Source organism: Lethenteron reissneri, chromosome 67 (assembly GCF_015708825.2).
Source record: "Lethenteron reissneri isolate LAM-NWPU_2019-01 chromosome 67, ASM1570882v1, whole genome shotgun sequence".
Lineage (NCBI taxonomy): Eukaryota > Metazoa > Chordata > Hyperoartia > Petromyzontiformes > Petromyzontidae > Lethenteron > Lethenteron reissneri.
In genome coordinates, this window is record NC_083845.1 from 2,157,147 (window position 1) to 2,178,106 (window position 20,960).

Here is a 20,960-nt window from a genome sequence, read left to right on the forward strand (position 1 = left end):
GGGGACAGGAGAGTGGCTTTTGATTATTTCTCATTACCCTGCGATGAAAGCACTGATGCATCTGACACTGCACAACTACTTATTTTTTAAAGAGTTGATGACAACATGAACGTGACAGAGGAGCTGCTTGACCTCAAAAGCCTTAAAGGGCAAACCAGAGGAACAGGTTTATTCGCTTCTGTTAGTGAAGCTGTTGATGATATGAAACTACCATGGAGTAAAGTTTCTGGGATCATTACCGATAGTGCGCCTGCCATGGCTGGTGAGCGAAGTGGATTGTCCACACTGATCTGCAATAAAGTCAGCGAAGAAGCAGGTAACGCTATTAAACTTCACTGTATCATTCACCAGCAGGCTCTCTGCGCCAAACATCTCAAATTTGACGATGTTATGAAACCAGTGGCAAAGGCAATCAATTATATTCGCTCTAAAGCTCTATCCCACCGACAGTTTCAGCAGTTCTTGCGTGACATCCAGGCTGAATACGGTGACGTAATATATCACAACGATGTGAGGTCGCTAAGTCGGGGGTCCGCACTGCAGCGATTTTTCTCTCTCAAAGAGGAAATTGGACATTTTTTGGGTGAGAAGGGACAACCAATGGAAGAACTGTCCGATCCTGTATGGCTGGCAAATTTGGCTTTTTTGGTTGACATAACGAAGCATCTGAATGCACTGAATGTTAATCTTCAAGGAAAAGATGCAGTGGGGAGCCTGCTATACGCTCACATCAAGGCCTTTGGAACCAAACTGCAACTTTTCCAAAGACATTTGTCCCAAACAGAGCCCTGCACCGCACACTTCCCAGCTTTGAAAGAGGTCATTGACAGTTTCCCACAGGACAACATCGGTGCGCAAATGAAGAGTTATGCAACAGCTATTGCATCTCTTTCTGTGGAATTTAACAAACGCTTTCGGGACTTTGCAGTTATTGAAAAGGACATGTTGCTTTTCTCTTCTCCCTTCTCCGTGGACCCTGATGATGCTCCTCCACAGCTGTGACGATAAGTGCCGCGGAAAACACCAGGAGTGTTCTCTTGTTGACTTTTACCGGCAGCTGGACAAAAGCAGGTTTCCAGAAATGCGGTCATTCGCTAAGAAAATGCTGAGCTTATTCGGCTCCACATATTTGTGTGTGCAAACATTCTCAGTCATGAACTTAAACAAGAACCGATTGAGGTCAAGGATGAGTGACTCCCACTTGCGTGACATTTTACGCTTCTCAACCACTGCCCTCAAGCCAGACCTGTTTTATTTTTATTATTTTATTATTTCCATTCTACGTGACTTTACCGAAAGAATCAAGAAGATGAATCCCTGCAGTCACGAAAGCTTTAAATCGAAATCAGACCTGGTCTGTTTTCTGAAATATAGATCTCAGTATCACCCTTCTCATTAGTGTCAGCAAGTTATCTGTTCCTTGATCAATCTGAAATTGAGTCTTTTGAACGGTAACATCTGTCACTATTAACAGTGAAAAGCCTAAAGCACACTAATGCACTTGGACTTATGGCACTTTTTTTATTAAACTCTTGAATAAGATTAGGTTATAACTGTTGATGTTATGTACCTGTAGATGTGACACAAACTATTGATTTCTGAAAGATCTTGTAAAAGACAAGGGCAAAATTAACTTGTTTTAAAGTGTAATGATAACAAACCACTTTGCATTACTTATAACTCCTGTTTAAAATGCTCATGAGGCAAAGATATTTAACTCATGGAAATGTAAGGTATTCTATACAGTTTGTTCAATGTTATCTGACTGAATGAAAGGCAGAATTTTGTTTTTAGAGTTATTCACGTCTGCCTGAGTGGCTTATATTTGGCTACATTGTCATTTGAAAAATAAAGGTAATTGTGACAATGACAATTGTTTTCTAACAGTGTATATTTTCACGTAACTTTTGTGGTTTAAAAAATGTCAGAAGGAACTATTGACCCCCGGGCATCTTCACTTTATCAAATTTGGCCCTCTTTGCAAAAAGTTTGGACACCCCTGACTTAGCGAGCGTCCATGTTGGTTAAGTTATTTAGTGGGCGTCCATATTGGTTAAGTCATTAACACAAAGCGGTGCTCCAATCAACCTGAGCACAGTGATAGTATTAGGAAGCCACTGGAGCTATGCACTTTTAAATCTCATTGGAAACGAATTTCTTTAGAACCGCATTTAGTTTGTTATCCTTCCCCTGCACCTCTGATTAGCACGATTGGCTAAGTACAGTGCAAAATAAGTTCAATGTACAGTGCAGCAATATCTCATCAACTACAATTTTGCCAACCATGGTTTCGAGTATTAATGCACAATATTACGTGTACCATTTTTGCCAACCACGGTACAGCGTTTTGCATAACCACGGTTTGGTTTTCCCTGCTACCCTTGATTAAGATGTAATTTTAGATATTTGTAATCCACTTAATTCTCTTTTGAGAAGCAGAGTGGATCGCGTCCATTCCTCCTTCAAAGAAGTGAAGACAGCAGCAATGGAGGAGTGTCTACAATGTGGTCAATGGTTTGATGCACCATTTGTGCATCAGGTGGCTGCATCGGCCACGTGTTGATTCGGTTGATAGTCGACCATTGGCGGTGCAGAAGGTTGAAACCGGGCGATTCGACGACAGGATCGCTGAGTGAGAGATGTTATGCCGGCCGCAGTCCAGACTTGCTTCCGTCTCTCGCCTTCATTTGTATTTGTGGCGTAGAGTGAGGCTGCTGATGTGATCCGGAAGGGGTGATGTATGTTTCAAATCTCCAGCCGTGTTCAAGCATCTACCACACCAGGGGCGCATCAAGCGCTTGTTACCCATCACGCTTGCCCTGCGTGCCACCGTGATGAGGGTTACAAACTGAGTAATCATTGGAAAGATGTGATTAACCATGCAAAAAAGATGTAACTACACTTATTTGGACCATCTTATTTGACAGACAACTATTACAGGTTATTGATAGACAGCCAGTTTGTTGTTATACCATTTTTAGTTTTTACTTGCTTTCTTTTTCCACACTTTTGTTATGTATGCTAGGTGTTAGTTACAAACCGCACCTCTCCATAACAAAGGCTCAGCCCTTTGTTATGCAGTCTATTCTTAGTCTTAAGCCTCACCTTACCATATTAATAAAAAGTGTGCCGTTCCTGGCCCTTCCCCCCTCAACCATTATATATACGGGGTGGTATTTCTTGTGATCTCTCATTTACTTGATACAGCTGTCGTGGCTGTGACGGTTCCACCTGAAGACGGAGGCTTGTGTTGCTTCCGAAACGTCGTGATTTTTTATTTTGTTTTATTTTACTTTTATTTATTTACATTTTTTACCTACGTGACTTTACCGAAAAAACCTAAGAATTTGTTCCGTAACTACTGTGCAATGCTACTATTTTTTTCGTCCCCTTAATCATGCCCCCTCCCCCACAAGCATCAGTGGTGGTGAAGGTGAAGCGTAATGTGAAGAAGAGGGCAAGGAGAGGGTTGTGGTTGAGCTTGCTCGATCGTCTCGCGCGTGGAGAGACTGTGGCGGTAGGACGTCATCTGAGCTGTGTGAGCGGAGTGCAACCTCCCCCCCATCCCCTAACATCATCGTCATCAGCAGCGTCACTGTCAACGTTATCTGGACTTCACTATTGATATTAAAGGTTATACTGGTAGGAACGAAGTGAACCAGCCTACAATAGATTATATCGTCCATCCGTCCGTCCGTGTAGCGACATCGCCCCCTACTGCAAACACTTGGCAGGACCCTACAAAAACCTTTAGACTCAGTGACGCTTTCCTGGCTAAACAAGTGTAACATTCCCTTATAATTCCCTGAGATAGCTTTTAATTAAAACATTTAAATAAAAAATTCACTCACAGCGGCATCAAGCCTACAGTTAGGCCTAAAGCCTAGAACTAGGCCTCAAGCTCTCCCTTCGTGTCGTACCCCCGCGTGTGTGAAAGGGAGTTAATGTTTAACAATGTTACATTCCCTGATGTTTTTAAATAGAAACATTTAAATTTAAAGCTTTTACATAAATAATTAAAACATTTAAATAAAAAATTCACTCACAGCGGCATCAAGCCTACAGCTAGGCCTAAAGCCTAGAACTAGGCCTCAAGCTCTCCCTTCGTGTCGTACCCCCGCGTGTGTGAAAGGGAGTTAATGTTTAACAATGTTACATTCCCTGATGTTTTTAAATAGAAACATTTAAATTTAAAGCTTTTACATAAATAATTAAAACATTTAAATTAAAAATTAACTCACAGCGGCCTAAAGCCTACAGCTAGGCCTAAAGCCTAGAACTAGGCCTCAAACTCTCCCTTCGTATCGTACCCCCGCGTGTGTGAAAGGGAGTTAATGTTTAACAATGTTACATTCCCTTATGTTTTTAAATAAAAACATAAAAATTTAAAGCTTTTACATTAATAATTAAAACATTTAAATTAAAAATTAACTCACAGCGGCCTAAAGCCTACAGCTAGGCCTAAAGCCTAGAGCTAGGCCTCAAACTCTCCCTTCGTATCGTCCGATTCGGTGTAGCAACATCGCCCCCTACTGCAAACACTTGGCAGGACCCTACAAAAACCTTTAGTCTCAGTGAGGCTTTCCTGGCTAAACAAGTGTAATAATACATTATGTTTATATTCTTTGGTTATTCGTTCCTACCAGCCCACCCCGCAGGGTCCTGTTAAAATGTATTTTTTGTTCACGATGAATGTAAAAATGTTATATTGTTCATACAGAGTCACTGTGTGTTTGTATAGTACTGTATATCTTTCTCAAGTTTACTGAATGCGTAGGATGCGGTAGCTAGGCTTCAATACGAGCATCAACAGCGACTGCGGAACCTAACCCCTATTTTCCATCCGCCTTTAGTCTTGCCGACCACGGTTTTGCCAATCGCAGGTCGGCAGGGGCAGGGGTTTCAGGGGCCTAACCCCCACGGTTGGCGAGGGATTGCTGCGAGCCAACCTTACCACGTAAGTCAGCGGTGGGGAACCTTTTTTCTGCCAAGGGCCATTTGGATATTTATAACATCATTCGTGGGCCATACAAAATTATCAACTTAAAAATTAGCCTGTTATATTTGGTCAAACATTGAATAACTCACCCCTAATGTGATGGCTGGAACTGCTTCTCTTTGGCGAGGCCGTGTGATGTAGGCTGGTGTTGATGATGTTGCTGCTACTTGCAGATGCTTTTCCAGGTTTGCTCCGAGATTTATTGAATTTCGAGTCCCGCCTGCGGTTGCCTTGGTAGGGCCACACCAAATGATTTCGCGGGCCGGACGTTCCCCAGCCGTGGTGTAAGTGAACCACTGTGGTCTTCTGCTCCTTCAACGGAAGAGGAACATGAGAACGACACGGAACTCCCTCGCGGAAACCCTCTCGTCACAGCCAGCAGACGTTGGCGTTTAGCTTCTGAACATATTGCGGCCATCGTGTGCAAGAATACTGTAGAATAGAATCCTGTTCACTTCATCTCAAGGAAAGTTGCGCTTAGGAGTTATTGGCCCTCAAGGCTCTTAGCTGATGGACCTCGATGTGGCTTTGTGTCATTTATTTTGGTCAGAAGAAAAAAAAACAGAACTCTTGCCCCGTGTAAATGTTGTTCATTAACGACAGTGAATGCCAGTCCATATAAAGTTCAATTTTCACGTTTATTTAGTTCAATCAGTTGAGCACTTTTGTACATGTGGGTGTGTGTGGGTTGGGAGGTCTGTGGGTTTATTTGTATTGTGTAGTGTTCGTGGTTGGGCGTGCAGTTGATCACCCACCCCCTCGTGTGCCATTCCAGCCTTCATGAAGTGTTCACGAACTGCACTCGTCCCAACAGTCCGTTAAAGGCTATATGGGGTATCTTTGTCTTTATCTTCAACAGGTCTGGGAAATTGTGTTCGTATTCTTTGTTTCGACAGGCTCTGAATGAAACACAGGGCAGTAACAATCAGTACCACACAACCACTACAACTACAATCGTATACGTAAATGACTGAGCACATCGTCCGTTTTCGTAGGGGGCCGTCCATAAAAGACGTCACGCGATTTTGGCCGATTTTTGACCCCCCCCCTCATCCCACGGCGTCACAAAAAGTCAGACCCCTCCTCAAATTTGACGTCACAAAGCTCTCCCCCCCACTAGCCCATAATTCCATTTTGAAAATAAAACATGCTTCAAATCACTTTAAACTATTGCCATTGTAGTGCGTTTTTAATGTGGCGCTGCACTCTGATGTTGTAGGAGAAAACATTTATTAAAAAGGAGGCGTTGGAAAGCTGAAATTTTGCATAAAATTCACTTGAAAATATTCAACGTCTAAGTAAAACTGCAGATGTTCAGAATATTATATTGAAATTCTTTTATAATTATAAATTATTAAAAGTAATTATAACTATAAAAAATACTTGAAACTTTGTAGTAGAACAAAGAAAAATGGAGAATACAATTATAACAATCACATACATATTAATTCCACAGAATGAAAAGCCCTGGTAGAATAATTAAAATCTAAATGTTTAATAACAATCATTACATTTTTTTACAAAATATATGCTTCTCCATTATCCCATGGAGAAGCAAAATGTTCCTTCATGGAATAAATAAAAGGTGACCTTAGTAAATTTAAATAATCTAATAGTTAATAATGAAAATTAATAAAAATTAGTGTTGGTTGTTACAACAATTATATTGTTTATATTTATTTAAAGCTGCGCATTTTGATGTGACGTCGCATTTCTCAAACCCCCCTCCCCCCCTCGTCACACATCGTCACAAATGTCTGACCCCCCTCCCCCCTAGGTGTGTGACGTCATTTATGGACGGCCCCTAGCCAATATTACGATTCATTATTTTTTTTTAGTTTTTGGCCACGTAGAAGTGATCTGGCCAAATTTGTATCATGAAACCCTCCACCACCCGACAGCCAAACAAAATACGTCGTCACTCATTGCTGGAGGAGCAATGCTCGTGCTAAAAAGTTTGGTGTTGAGGATTGTTTACAAACTCACTCACCAGTGAGTTGAACTGAAATAATAGTAATTGGCGCCTCATTCAACGCTTGTGCACCGAGTGACAATGTCATATCTTAACTGTGTCGGGTGGTGGAGGCTTTCACGTCACGTATTTTTGGTCCAATCGTTACCACGCGGACTAAACCAAACATAAATGATTAGGCTAATTGGACAAAACACGCCAGTAGTGTTACCGTGGATGCTGCACCTATGCTCGCCCCATCTGCTGCCGCTTCTGCAGCTGCTGCTGGAAACGGCGCAGGTTGCGCCGCAGCGCTATTATAGCGACCCGCTTGCTTCTGCGCAGCGCGACGCCAAATGCAGGGCGACAGCGACGTCTGTGCCATGCGTCACCAGCGCCAGCACCGACAACAGCGCCAGCCCCGGCGCCATCCCCAGCCCCAGCACCGCCCCAGGCACCAGCCACGGCATCAACCAAGGCACCAGCGCCGGCCACAGCCCCAATGTCCACACCACCATCTCCGGCCGCGTGGTTCGCAAATCGCCGCTGCAGCTGAGGGCCTGGTATGCGGAAATCACCGCCGGCGAAAACGTCCATGGAGGCGTCCATGTGGAAGGATCTTGGACTGTGCACACGAGTTCCGCTCTGTAAGCAAAGTGAGCGAGAGCACACAGCGCCACTGTGACCTCACGCGGGCCTTGTGGTGTCACGTGGGCCTTGTGGCGCCACGTGGGCCAGAGATGTCACGTGGACCTGAGATGTCACGTGGGCCTGAATTGTCACGTGGGCCTTGTGATGTCACATGGACCTTAGTTGCCACACGGGGGTAGATCAACTGAGTGAACTCTGTATTGCAAGTCCAGCATGCAAACCATCACACCGCAGTGGCAGCAACACCATTCACTTGAATAAATCTCGACCAAAGTTGCTGCTGGGAATTATTGTCCCAGAAATGTCAATTGGCTGATTGGCCTGCATCTTGTTTTACTTAACTTGTTTGGCAACAACAACAATGAATGTCAGTCCACATCAAGCTGAGGTCGCATGTCTGGCTTGTTAAACCGGGTGTGAACTGAAGAGACCAGTACGAGTCTCAATTGGGTCACCAGAATGAAAAAAAAACTACTTAATTACAAAGTACTGAGCAAGACAAGCGAATAGAAACCGGCACGAAAACAAATACATGACAAAATAGATAGGAAATACTACACACGCACAAATAAGCATTCGATTAAATACATTTCTTGCAACGAATATTGGGTCGGACAAATCGCTTTAAAAACATTGACAGCGAAGTTAAGTCACGGAGCCATTGAGAATGGAGACGAGAGTGATTATTGCTCTGTGCAAACAGACGGGGACATATGGTAAATAAAGCTGTCGCACAGAATCCACAGCTCGGCATCACCTTGTGATTTAGACAACCACTGGCTTCCCCGGGACAGCCACACTGAGTCCGTAGACTCTTTTTTCAGGAGGGTCCTGCTAACATTGGAATCTTTGGCCAACACCAATGGCGTTGTGTCCACGTGGTTAGCTGTGCGAGGAAGCCAGAAGGCCCGGGGGGAATCCCATGCAAAACGTGGAGACAACACACACACGCCACCCGCTCAACTCACTCGCACTCAGAATATAAGATCCCTCGTATAGCCTTCACCAAGTTGTTTTGTCTCCCTCATGGAGATGTCTATGCATCGCACCAGGTACTCATTTAAGGCTGAGTTGACCTAGGGAAAGACCAGGACCGGTTTCAGATATGTATCAATGACGTTGGCCGTGAGTGGGAATCGAACTCAGGTGGCGGGGTTCGTACGGCAGTGCGCTAAGCACGACACCACCGCTCCCCACACACTCAAAGGAACAGGAGGAGAGGACACATACAATCGCCACACAGAATGGACGTTCCAGTAGGGAATCAAACCCAGGTGCCTCTTGCTGCGAGGCACGAGCATCGCCACTGCACCCCCACCAGCCTGCCACCCAGGTGGAAGGATATGTTTGAAGCGATGGAACACCAGGTAACTGGGGCATTAGCAGAATTTACTAATCTAGATCTGAGCAATAGAATCAGGCGTTTTTGTCCAAGGTGCAATCCACTTGAGTGGCATGGGCCATCGAGGATGCCCAGGGTTTGGGTCCTGCATGAACCCTCCTGTGCACAGGCGGCAGACACATCGCGGTTGAACACGGAGGACGCTTTCGCGACCACTATCATCCATAATATAGGTGCTTTGGGCTAGATCGCGTCAATATATAAATGTGTCGTTAAACCAGCCACCACGCGACACAGCCAACTAGTACAGTACGGCTTAGGGGCCGTCCATAAATGACGTCACGCGATTTTGGACGATCCCCCCCCCCCCCACCATCGTCACACGGCGTCACAAAAAGTCAGACCCCCCCCCCCTCAAATATGACGTCACAAAGCTCTGCCCCCCCCCAAAACAAATATAAAACATGCTTCAAATCGCTTTAAACTATTGTCATTGCAGTGCGTATTTAATGTGGCGCTGCATTCTGATGTTGTAGGAGAAAACATTTATTATAAAGTCTATTTAATTAAGTAGAACGTGTTGTCTATATTTATTAAAAGTTGCGCATTTTGATGTGACGTCACATTTCTCAACCCCCCCCCCCCCCCATCGTCACACATCGTCACAAATGTCTGACCCCCCCCCCCCCTAGGTGCGTGACGTCATTTATGGACGGCCCCTTGTCACGTAAACAGAACGTGGCCAATTCGTGACGAGTTACAGCACACACCGGTGTGTCGGAGAGCCAACATTTACAATCGAGAGCGACACTTCGCCAGCAGCAGCAGTGACGCGTCGTAGTGTGGCCCACACGCTCAGTCGCCACCAGAGGGCGTCCGTTTCAAATCGGATGAGTCTTGTGACTTGCAAAGGGCACATGCTGTGTGTTCATGCTGCAGTTAAAAATCATCATTGGCGTCGTTGTTGAAGAGTATAAATCAAGGCTGTAGCCATGGAGTCAACATTGGGGGGGATCAAATATTTCAGGAGGTGTGGGGGTCCCCCCCCCCCCAGAAAAAAATATCTAAATTTTAAAACGAATTTCCTGCCTAAAATATAAAAAAATTCACTAAAACATAGGATGGACTTTTTAAAAAATGTTTTACAATAATGTCTAATAGTGTATTGTATTACATTGCTCTGTTTTATCTGTTTTACCTTTACTTGTGTCATTGTGTATAATGGCAGAGAAATTGGGAATTAATAAAGTACAACCATAACCACAATCATATAAACAGAAATCTATTTTATAGCAATAAATTGGGGGAGACATTTTGAGCATATTTGAATATTGAGGGGGGGCGTGTGTGTGTGTCCCCAATATCTATTATAGTTACCGCCTTGGTTCACTCTGCAAGAAACCGGTTCGTGCTGTACTTGGAACGAATTGGCCACGTTTCGTTCACGTGGCAAACCTTGCGAAGTGGCTGTGTCGGGTGGCGGCGGGTTTAACGACACAATTATATTGACGCGATCCAACCCAAATAAAACCTCGATTGTAAAGCCGAGGGCGACCACGGGGGTCAACAAAACAACCGCTCCCACACGCTCCGTGGCATAGCGAGTCGATTTAAGGGTCGAGGGGGGGGGGCTGGGTTGCCAACACCACGCCCGGCCGCCTTTGTCTCCCCTAGTCTTACATGTTTACACACCGCGACAGCAGGTTACTCGTTGAAGGCTGAGTCGACGTAAGGGAGGCCCGGCTCAGATATTCACCAGTTTCTCGTCGTGAGCTGGAATCGAACTCGGGTCACTTGGTACACGGTAGCGCAGTGCGCTACCGTGTACGATGGGGCGCTACCGCTCCCCACCAACGAGTATGGATTCCTGCAGTCACGAAAGCTTCAGACAAACGCGCATAATGTTCACCTTGTTTGCTTTGGTTGTCGTTGTTGATGTTGCAACGAAGGGAGGAGATCTGCGACGGAGTTGAAACGGTCGGCAACCACGCGCACGTGCAGCGCGCCCGTTGGATGTTTATATCTCCCGGCGCGGCAGTTGAAACGGAAGTGAAAATTTTACAAATATTAAAAAACTAGCTTTTTTTTTTGCCCGTCCAAGGAAGGGTTTTATATTGCAGTGGATCTGAAATATTAAATAGAAACATTGTTCAGCTCATGATTATTAATGAGGGGAGGGGGGGGGGGTGCCCCATGTGTAGTGACGTCACCCGATAATGGTTATTGGGGAGGGGTGCGGCATGTGGAGTGACGTCACCCGCTCATGATTATTAATGAGGGGCGGGGGGGGGTTGCCCCATGTGGAGTGACGTCACCCATTGATTGTTATTGGGGAGAGGTGCGGCATGTGGAGTGACGTCACCCGCTCGATTATTAATGAGGGGCGGGGGGGGTTGCCCATGTGGAGTGACGTCACCCGATTATGGTTATTGGGGAGGGGTGCGGCATGTGGAGTGACGTCACCCGCTCATGATTATTCATGAGGGGAGGGGGGGGGGTTGCCCCATGTGGAGTGACGTCACCCATTGATTGTTATTGGGGAGAGGTGCGGCATGTGGAGTGACGTCACCCGCTCATGATTATGAATGAGGGGCGGGGGGGGTTGCCCATGTGGAGTGACGTCACCCGATAATGGTTATTGGGGAGGGGTGCGGCATGTGGAGTGACGTCACCCGCTCATGATTAATCATGAGGGGGGGGTTGCCCCATGTGTAGTGACATCACCCGCTGATGGTTATTGGGGAGGGGTGCGGCATGTGGAGTGACGTCACCCGCTCATGATTATTCATGAGGGGGGGTTGCCCCATGTGTAGTGACGTCACCCGCTGATGGTTATTGGGGAGGGGTGCGGCATGTGGAGTGTGCGCCCAGCACGCTGTAGGTTCACTCTCCACCACAGCGGCACGTGCTGTACGAGTAACGAATTGGCCACGTTTCGTTCACGTGACAAACCCCTTACTAGTTGGCGGTGGCGGGTTTAACGACGCAACATTTATATATTTACGACATCTAACCCACACACAAAAAAACCCTCTATAATGGATGGAAAAACGTGGTTCGCCCGGCCGCTGCATGCCATGGGGCAAAGTGTGGTTATTGCTCGCCTCTTCCGAGACCGCTGGTCGGCACGGAAGGAAGAGTAGGCCAAAGAGCGCCACCCACTTCTGCAGCTCACCACCTTCTTCACCCGCGCTACGCCAGACGCGAGGGCAAGATGTGGGCCACGCGGTGACCGCGGTTGCCAATGTAGCAATTGCCCCACGGCTGCCGCTGATGTATGGGGGGAGGGGTTCATGCAGCAGTAGAGAGACCACGGGGGGAGGGGTTCATCCAGCAGTGGAGCGACCACGGGGGGAGGGGTTCATCCAGCAGTGGAGAGACCACGGGGGGAGGGGTCCATGCAGCAGTGGAGAGACCACGGGGGGAGGGGTTCATGCAGCAGTAGAGAGACCACGGGGGGAGGGGTTCATCCAGCAGTGGAGCGACCACGGGGGGAGGGGTTCATGCAGCAGTGGAGAGACCACGGGGGGAGGGGTCCATGCAGCAGTGGAGAGACCACGGGGGGAGGGGTCCATGCAGCAGTGGAGAGACCACGGGGGGAGGGGTCCATGCAGCAGTGGAGAGTCCACGGGGGGAGGGGTCCATGCAGCAGTGGAGCGACCACGGGGGGAGGGGTTCATCCAGCAGTGGAGAGACCACGGGGGGAGGGGTCCATGCAGCAGTGGAGAGACCACGGGGGGAGGGGTCCATGCAGCAGTGGAGAGAACACGGGGGGAGGGGTCCATGCAGCAGTGGAGAGACCACGGGGGGAGGTGTTCATCCAGCAGTGGAGAGTCCACGGGGGGAGGGGTTCATGCAGCAGTGGAGAGACCACGGGGGGAGGGGGTTCATGCAGCAGTGGAGAGCCCACGGGTGGAGGGGTTCATGCAGCAGTGGAGAGACCACGGGGGGAGGGGTTCATGCAGCAGTGGAGAGACCACGGGGGAGGGGTTCATGCAGCAGTGGAGAGACCACGGGGGGGAGGGGTTCATGCAGCAGTGGAGAGACCACGAGGGGAGGGGTCCATGCAGCAGTGGAGAGACCACGGGGGGAGGGGTTCATGCAGCAGTGGAGAGTCCACGGGGGGAGGGGTTCATGCAGCAGTGTTGAGACCACGGGGGGAGGGGTCCATGCAGCAGTGGAGAGACCACGGGGGGAGGGGTCCATGCAGCAGTAGAGAGAACACGGGGGGAGGGGTTCATGCAGCAGTAGAGAGAACACAGGGGGAGGGGTCCATGCAGCAGTAGAGAGAACACGGGGGGAGGGGTTCATGCAGCAGTAGAGAGAACACGGGGGGGAGGGGTCCATGCAGCAGTAAAGAGACCACGGGGGGAGGGGTCCATGCAGCAGTAGAGAGAACACGGGGGAGGGGTTCATGCAGCAGTGGAGAGACCACGGGGGGAGGGGTTCATGCAGCAGTGGAGAGACCACGAGGGGAGGGGTTCATGCAGCAGTGGGAGAGACCACGGGGAGAAGGGTCCATGCAGCAGTGGAGAGTCCACGGGGGGAGGGGTTCAAGCAGCAGTAGAGAGACCACGGGGGGAGGGGTCCATGCAGCAGTGTTGAGACCACGGGGGGAGGGGTCCATGGAGCAGTGGAGAGAACACGGGGGGAGGGGTTCATGCAGCAGTGTTGAGACCACGGGGGGAGGGGTTCATGCAGCAGTGGAGAGTCCACGGGGGGAGGGGTCCATGCAGCAGTGGAGAGACCACGGGGGGAGGGGTTCATGCAGCAGTAGAGAGACCACGGGGGGAGGGGTCCATGCAGCAGTAGAGAAACCACGGGGGGAGGGGTCCATGCAGCAGTGGAGAGACCACGGGGGGAGGGGTTCATGCAGCAGTGGAGAGACCACGGGGGGCGGGGTCCATGCAGCAGTGGAGAGACCACGGGGGGAGGGGTCCATGCAGCAGTGGAGAGACCACGGGGGGAGGGGTCCATGCAGCAGTGGAGAGACCACGGGGGGAGGGGTCCATGCAGCAGTGGAGAGACCACGGGGGGAGGGGTCCATGCAGCAGTGGAGAGTCCACGGGGGGAGGGGTCCATGCAGCAGTGGAGCGACCACGGGGGGAGGGGTTCATCCAGCAGTGGAGAGACCACGGGGGGAGGGGTCCATGCAGCAGTGGAGAGACCACGGGGGGAGGGGTCCATGCAGCAGTGGAGAGACCACGGGGGGAGGGGTCCATGCAGCAGTGGAGAGACCACGGGGGGAGGGGTCCATGCAGCAGTGGAGAGTCTACGGGGGGAGGGGTCCATGCAGCAGTGGAGAGACCACGGGGGGAGGTGTTCATCCAGCAGTGGAGAGTCCACGGGGGGAGGGGTTCATGCAGCAGTGGAGAGACCACGGGGGGAGGGGGTTCATGCAGCAGTGGAGAGCCCACGGGTGGAGGGGTTCATGCAGCAGTGGAGAGACCACGGGGGGAGGGGTTCATGCAGCAGTGGAGAGACCACGGGGGGAGGGGTTCATGCAGCAGTGAAGAGACCACGGGGGGGAGGGGTTCATGCAGCAGTGGAGAGACCACGAGGGGAGGGGTCCATGCAGCAGTGGAGAGACCACGGGGGGAGGGGTTCATGCAGCAGTGGAGAGTCCACGGGGGGAGGGGTTCATGCAGCAGTGTTGAGACCACGGGGGGAGGGGTCCATGCAGCAGTGGAGAGACCACGGGGGGAGGGGTCCATGCAGCAGTAGAGAGAACACGGGGGGAGGGGTTCATGCAGCAGTAGAGAGAACACGGGGGGAGGGGTCCATGCAGCAGTAGAGAGAACACGGGGGGAGGGGTTCATGCAGCAGTGGAGAGACCACGGGGGGAGGGGTTCATGCAGCAGTGGAGAGACCACGAGGGGAGGGGTTCATGCAGCAGTGGAGAGACCACGGGGAGAGGGGTCCATGCAGCAGTGGAGAGTCCACGGGGGGAGGGGTTCATGCAGCAGTAGAGAGACCACGGGGGGAGGGGTCCATGCAGCAGTGTTGAGACCACGGGGGGAGGGGTCCATGGAGCAGTGGAGAGAACACGGGGGGAGGGGTTCATGCAGCAGTGTTGAGACCACGGGGGGAGGGGTTCATGCAGCAGTGGAGAGTCCACGGGGGGAGGGGTCCATGCAGCAGTGGAGAGACCACGGGGGGAGGGGTTCATGCAGCAGTAGAGAGACCACGGGGGGAGGGGTCCATGCAGCAGTAGAGAAACCACGGGGGGAGGGGTCCATGCAGCAGTGGAGAGACCACGGGGGGAGGGGTTCATGCAGCAGTGGAGAGACCACGGGGGGCGGGGTCCATGCAGCAGTGGAGAGACCACGGGGGGCGGGGTCCATGCAGCAGTGGAGAGACCACGGAGGGAGGGGTCCATGCAGCAGTGGAGAGACCACGGGGGGAGGGGTCCATGCAGCAGTGGAGAGACCACGGGGGGAGGGGTCCATGCGGCAGTGGAGAGACCACGGGGGGAGGGGTCCATGCAGCAGTGGAGAGTCCACGGGGGGAGGGGTCCATGCAGCAGTGGAGAGACCACGGGGGGAGGTGTTCATCCAGCAGTGGAGAGTCCACGGGGGGAGGTGTTCATGCAGCAGTGGAGAGACCACGGGGGGAGGTGTTCATGCAGCAGTGGAGAGTCCACGGGGGGAGGGGTTCATGCAGCAGTGGAGAGACCACGGGGGGAGGGGTTCATGCAGCAGTGGAGAGACCACGGGGGGAGGGGTTCATGCAGCAGTGGAGAGACCACGGGGGGGAGGGGTTCATGCAGCAGTGGAGGGACCACGAGGGGAGGGGCCCATGCAGCAGTGGAGAGACCACGGGGGGAGGGGTTCATGCAGCAGTGGAGAGTCCACGGGGGGAGGGGTTCATGCAGCAGTGGAGAGAACACGGGGGGAGGGGTTCATGCAGCAGTGTTGAGACCACGGGGGGAGGGGTCCATGCAGCAGTGGAGAGACCACGGGGGGAGGGGTTCATGCAGCAGTAAAGAGAACACGGGGGGGGGGGTCCATGCAGCAGTAGAGAGAACACGGGGGGAGGGGTTCATGCAGCAGTAGAGAGAACACGGGGGGAGGGGTCCATGCAGCAGTAGAGAGACCACGGGGGGAGGGGTCCATGCAGCAGTAGAGAGAACACGGGGGGAGGGGTTCATGCAGCAGTGGAGAGACCACGGGGGGAGGGGTTCATGCAGCAGTGGAGAGACCACGAGGGGAGGGGTTCATGCAGCAGTGGAGAGACCACGGGGAGAGGGGTCCATGCAGCAGTGGAGAGTCCACGGGGGGAGGGGTTCATGCAGCAGTAGAGAGACCACGGGGGGAGGGGTCCATGCAGCAGTGTTGAGACCACGGGGGGAGGGGTCCATGGAGCAGTGGAGAGAACACGGGGGGAGGGGTTCATGCAGCAGTGTTGAGACCACGGGGGGAGGGGTTCATGCAGCAGTGGAGAGTCCACGGGGGGAGGGGTCCATGCAGCAGTGGAGAGACCACGGGGGGAGGGGTTCATGCAGCAGTAGAGAGACCACGGGGGGAGGGGTCCATGCAGCAGTAGAGAAACCACGGGGGGAGGGGTCCATGCAGCAGTGGAGAGACCACGGGGGGAGGGGTTCATGCAGCAGTGGAGAGACCACGGGGGGCGGGGTCCATGCAGCAGTGGAGAGACCACGGGGGGCGGGGTCCATGCAGCAGTGGAGAGACCACGGGGGGAGGGGTCCATGCAGCAGTGGAGAGACCACGGGGGGAGGGGTCCATGCAGCAGTGGAGAGACCACGGGGGGAGGGGTCCATGCAGCAGTGGAGAGACCACGGGGGGAGGGGTCCATGCAGCAGTGGAGAGTCCACGGGGGGAGGGGTCCATGCAGCAGTGGAGAGACCACGGGGGGAGGTGTTCATCCAGCAGTGGAGAGTCCACGGGGGGAGGTGTTCATGCAGCAGTGGAGAGACCACGGGGGGAGGTGTTCATGCAGCAGTGGAGAGTCCACGGGGGGAGGGGTTCATGCAGCAGTGGAGAGACCACGGGGGGAGGGGTTCATGCAGCAGTGGAGAGACCACGGGGGGAGGGGTTCATGCAGCAGTGGAGAGACCACGGGGGGGAGGGGTTCATGCAGCAGTGGAGAGACCACGAGGGGAGGGGTCCATGCAGCAGTTGAGAGACCACGGGGGGAGGGGTTCATGCAGCAGTGGAGAGTCCACGGGGGGAGGGGTTCATGCAGCAGTGGAGAGAACACGGGGGGAGGGGTTCATGCAGCAGTGGAGAGACCACGGGGGGAGGGGTCCATGCAGCAGTAGAGAGACCACGGGGGGAGGGGTCCATGCAGCAGTAGAGAGAACACGGGGGGAGGGGTTCATGCAGCAGTGGAGAGACCACGGGTGGAGGGGTTCATGCAGCAGTGGAGAGACCACGGGGGGAGGGGTCCATGCAGCAGTGGAGAGACCACGGGGGGAGGGGTTCATGCAGCAGTGGAGAGACCACGGGGGGAGGGGTCCATGCAGCAGTGGAGAGACCACGGGGGGAGGGGTTCATGCAGCAGTGGAGAGACCACGGGGGGAGGGGTCCATGCAGCAGTGGAGAGACCACGGGGGGAGGGGTTCATGCAGCAGTGGAGAGACCACGGGGGGAGGGGTTCATGCAGCAGTGGAGCGACCACGGGGGGGAGGGGTTCATGCAGCAGTGGAGAGACCACGGGGGGAGGGGTTCATGCAGCAGTGGAGAGACCACGGGGGGCGGGGTCCATGCAGCAGTGGAGAGACCACGGGGGGCGGGGTCCATGCAGCAGTGGAGAGACCACGGGGGGAGGGGTCCATGCAGCAGTGGAGAGACCACGGGGGGAGGGGTCCATGCAGCAGTGGAGAGACCACGGGGGGAGGGGTCCATGCAGCAGTGGAGAGACCACGGGGGGAGGGGTCCATGCAGCAGTGGAGAGTCCACGGGGGGAGGGGTCCATGCAGCAGTGGAGAGACCACGGGGGGAGGTGTTCATCCAGCAGTGGAGAGTCCACGGGGGGAGGTGTTCATGCAGCAGTGGAGAGACCACGGGGGGAGGTGTTCATGCAGCAGTGGAGAGTCCACGGGGGGAGGGGTTCATGCAGCAGTGGAGAGACCACGAGGGGAGGGGTTCATGCAGCAGTGGAGAGACCACGGGGGGAGGGGTTCATGCAGCAGTGGAGAGACCACGGGGGGGAGGGGGGCATGCAGCAGTGGAGAGACCACGAGGGGAGGGGTCCATGCAGCAGTTGAGAGACCACGGGGGGAGGGGTTCATGCAGCAGTGGAGAGTCCACGGGGGGAGGGGTTCATGCAGCAGTGGAGAGAACACGGGGGGAGGGGTTCATGCAGCAGTGGAGAGACCACGGGGGGAGGGGTCCATGCAGCAGTAGAGAGACCACGGGGGGAGGGGTCCATGCAGCAGTAGAGAGAACACGGGGGGAGGGGTTCATGCAGCAGTGGAGAGACCACGGGTGGAGGGGTTCATGCAGCAGTGGAGAGACCACGGGGGGAGGGGTCCATGCAGCAGTGGAGAGACCACGGGGGGAGGGGTTCATGCAGCAGTGGAGAGACCACGGGGGGAGGGGTCCATGCAGCAGTGGAGAGACCACGGGGGGAGGGGTTCATGCAGCAGTGGAGAGACCACGGGGGGAGGGGTCCATGCAGCAGTGGAGAGACCACGGGGGGAGGGGTTCATGCAGCAGTGGAGAGACCACGGGGGGAGGGGTTCATGCAGCAGTGGAGCGACCACGGGGGGAGGGGTTCATGCAGCAGTGGAGAGACCACGGGGGGAGGGGTTAATGCAGCAGTGGAGAGACCACGGGGGGAGGGGTTCATGCAGCAGTGGAGCGACCACGGGGGGAGGGGTTCATGCAGCAGTGGAACGACCACGGGGCGAGGGGTTCATGCAGCAGTGGAGAGACCACGGGGGGAGGGGTTCATGCAGCAGTGGAGAGACCACGGGGGGAGGGGTTCATGCAGCAGTGGAGAGTCCACGGGGGGAGGGGTCCATGCAGCAGTAGAGAGACCACGGGGGGAGGGGTCCATGCAGCAGTAGAGAGACCACGGGGGGAGGGGTTCATGCAGCAGTGGAGAGAACACGGGGGGGGGGGGGTTCATGCAGCAGTAGAGAGACCACGGGGGGAGGGGTTCATGCAGCAGTGGAGAGACCACGGGGGGAGGGGTTCATGCAGCAGTGAAGAGACCACGGGGGGGAGGGGTTCATGCAGCAGTGGAGAGACCACGAGGGGAGGGGTCCATGCAGCAGTGGAGAGACCACGGGGGGAGGGGTTCATGCAGCAGTGGAGAGTCCACGGGGGGAGGGGTTCATGCAGCAGTGTTGAGACCACGGGGGGAGGGGTCCATGCAGCAGTGGAGAGACCACGGGGGGAGGGGTCCATGCAGCAGTGGAGAGAACACGGGGGGAGGGGTTCATGCAGCAGTAGAGAGAACACGGGGGGAGGGGTCCATGCAGCAGTAGAGAGAACACGGGGGGAGGGGTTCATGCAGCAGTAGAGAAAACACGGGGAAAGGGGTCCATGCAGCAGTAGAGAGACCACGGGGGGAGGGGTCCATGCAGCAGTAGAGAGAACACGGGGGGAGGGGTTCATGCAGCAGTGGAGAGACCACGGGGGGAGGGGTTCATGCAGCAGTGGAGAGACCACGAGGGGAGGGGTTCATGCAGCAGTGGAGAGACCACGGGGAGAGGGGTCCATGCAGCAGTGGAGAGTCCACGGGGGGAGGGGTTCATGCAGCAGTAGAGAGACCACGGGGGGAGGGGTCCATGCAGCAGTGTTGAGACCACGGGAGGAGGGGTCCATGGAGCAGTGGAGAGAACACGGGGGGAGGGGTTCATGCAGCAGTGTTGAGACCACGGGGGGAGGGGTTCATGCAGCAGTGGAGAGTCCACGGGGGGAGGGGTCCATGCAGCAGTGGAGAGACCACGGGGGGAGGGGTTCATGCAGCAGTGGAGAGACCACGGGGGGAGGGGTCCATGCAGCAGTGGAGAGACCACGGGGGGAGGGGTTCATGCAGCAGTGGAGAGACCACGGGGGGGAGGGGTCCATGCAGCAGTGGAGAGACCACGGGGGGAGGGGTTCATGCAGCAGTGGAGAGACCACGGGGGGAGGGGTCCATGCAGCAGTGGAGAGACCACGGGGGGAGGGGTTCATGCAGCAGTGGAGAGACCACGGGGGGAGGGGTTCATGCAGCAGTGGAGCGACCACGGGGGGAGGGGTTCATGCAGCAGTGGAGAGACCACGGGGGGAGGGGTTCATGCAGCAGTGGAGAGACCACGGGGGGCGGGGTCCATGCAGCAGTGGAGAGACCACGGGGGGCGGGGTCCATGCAGCAGTGGAGAGACCACGAGGGGAGGGGTCCATGCAGCAGTGGAGAGACCACGGGGGGAGGGGTCCATGCAGCAGTGGAGAGACCACGGGGGGAGGGGTCCATGCAGCAGTGGAGAGACCACGGGGGGAGGGGTCCATGCAGCAGTGGAGAGTCCACGGGGGAGGGGTCCATGCAGCAGTAGAGAGAACACGGGGGGAGGGGTTCATGCAGCAGTAGAGAGAACACGGGGGGAGGGGTCCATGCAGCAGTAGAGAGAACACGGGGGGAGGGGTTCATGCAGCAGTAGAGAGAACACGGGGGGAGGGGTCCATGCAGCAGTAGAGAGACCACGGGGGGAGGGGTCCATGCAGCAGTAGAGAGAACACGGGGGGAGGGGTTCATGCAGCAGTGGAGAGACCACGGGGGGAGGGGTTCATGCAGCAGTGGAGAGACCACGAGGGGAGGGGTTCATGCAGCAGTGGAGAGACCACGGGGAGAGGGGTCCATGCAGCAGTGGAGAGTCCACGGGGGGAGGGGTTCATGCAGCAGTAGAGAGACCACGGGGGGAGGGGTTCATGCAGCAGTGGAGAGACCACGGGGGGGAGGGGTTCATGCAGCAGTGGAGAGACCACGAGGGGAGGGGTCCATGCAGCAGTTGAGAGACCACGGGGGGAGGGGTTCATGCAGCAGTGGAGAGTCCACGGGGGGAGGGG

At 54.2% G+C, this 20,960-nt stretch overlaps 1 long non-coding RNA gene across 7 annotated transcripts; it reads right to left on the reverse strand.

Annotated features, from left to right (window-relative positions):
• Window positions 1-275: 275 nt before the first annotated feature.
• Window positions 276-7,323, reverse strand: LOC133360074 (uncharacterized). 7 transcript variants are annotated; one of them, XR_009757223.1, is made up of 4 exons: window positions 7,183-7,323; window positions 5,755-5,898; window positions 5,089-5,311; window positions 276-290 (listed from the first exon to the last, which is right to left on the reverse strand). It is a non-coding gene; the product is annotated as an uncharacterized LOC133360074 (long non-coding RNA). The 7 variants fall into 7 exon arrangements; XR_009757220.1 differs by lacking the exon at window positions 276-290 and adding an exon at window positions 918-1,057; XR_009757221.1 differs by lacking the exon at window positions 276-290 and adding an exon at window positions 2,614-2,714.
• Between the last annotated feature and the right edge of the window lie 13,637 nt (window positions 7,324-20,960).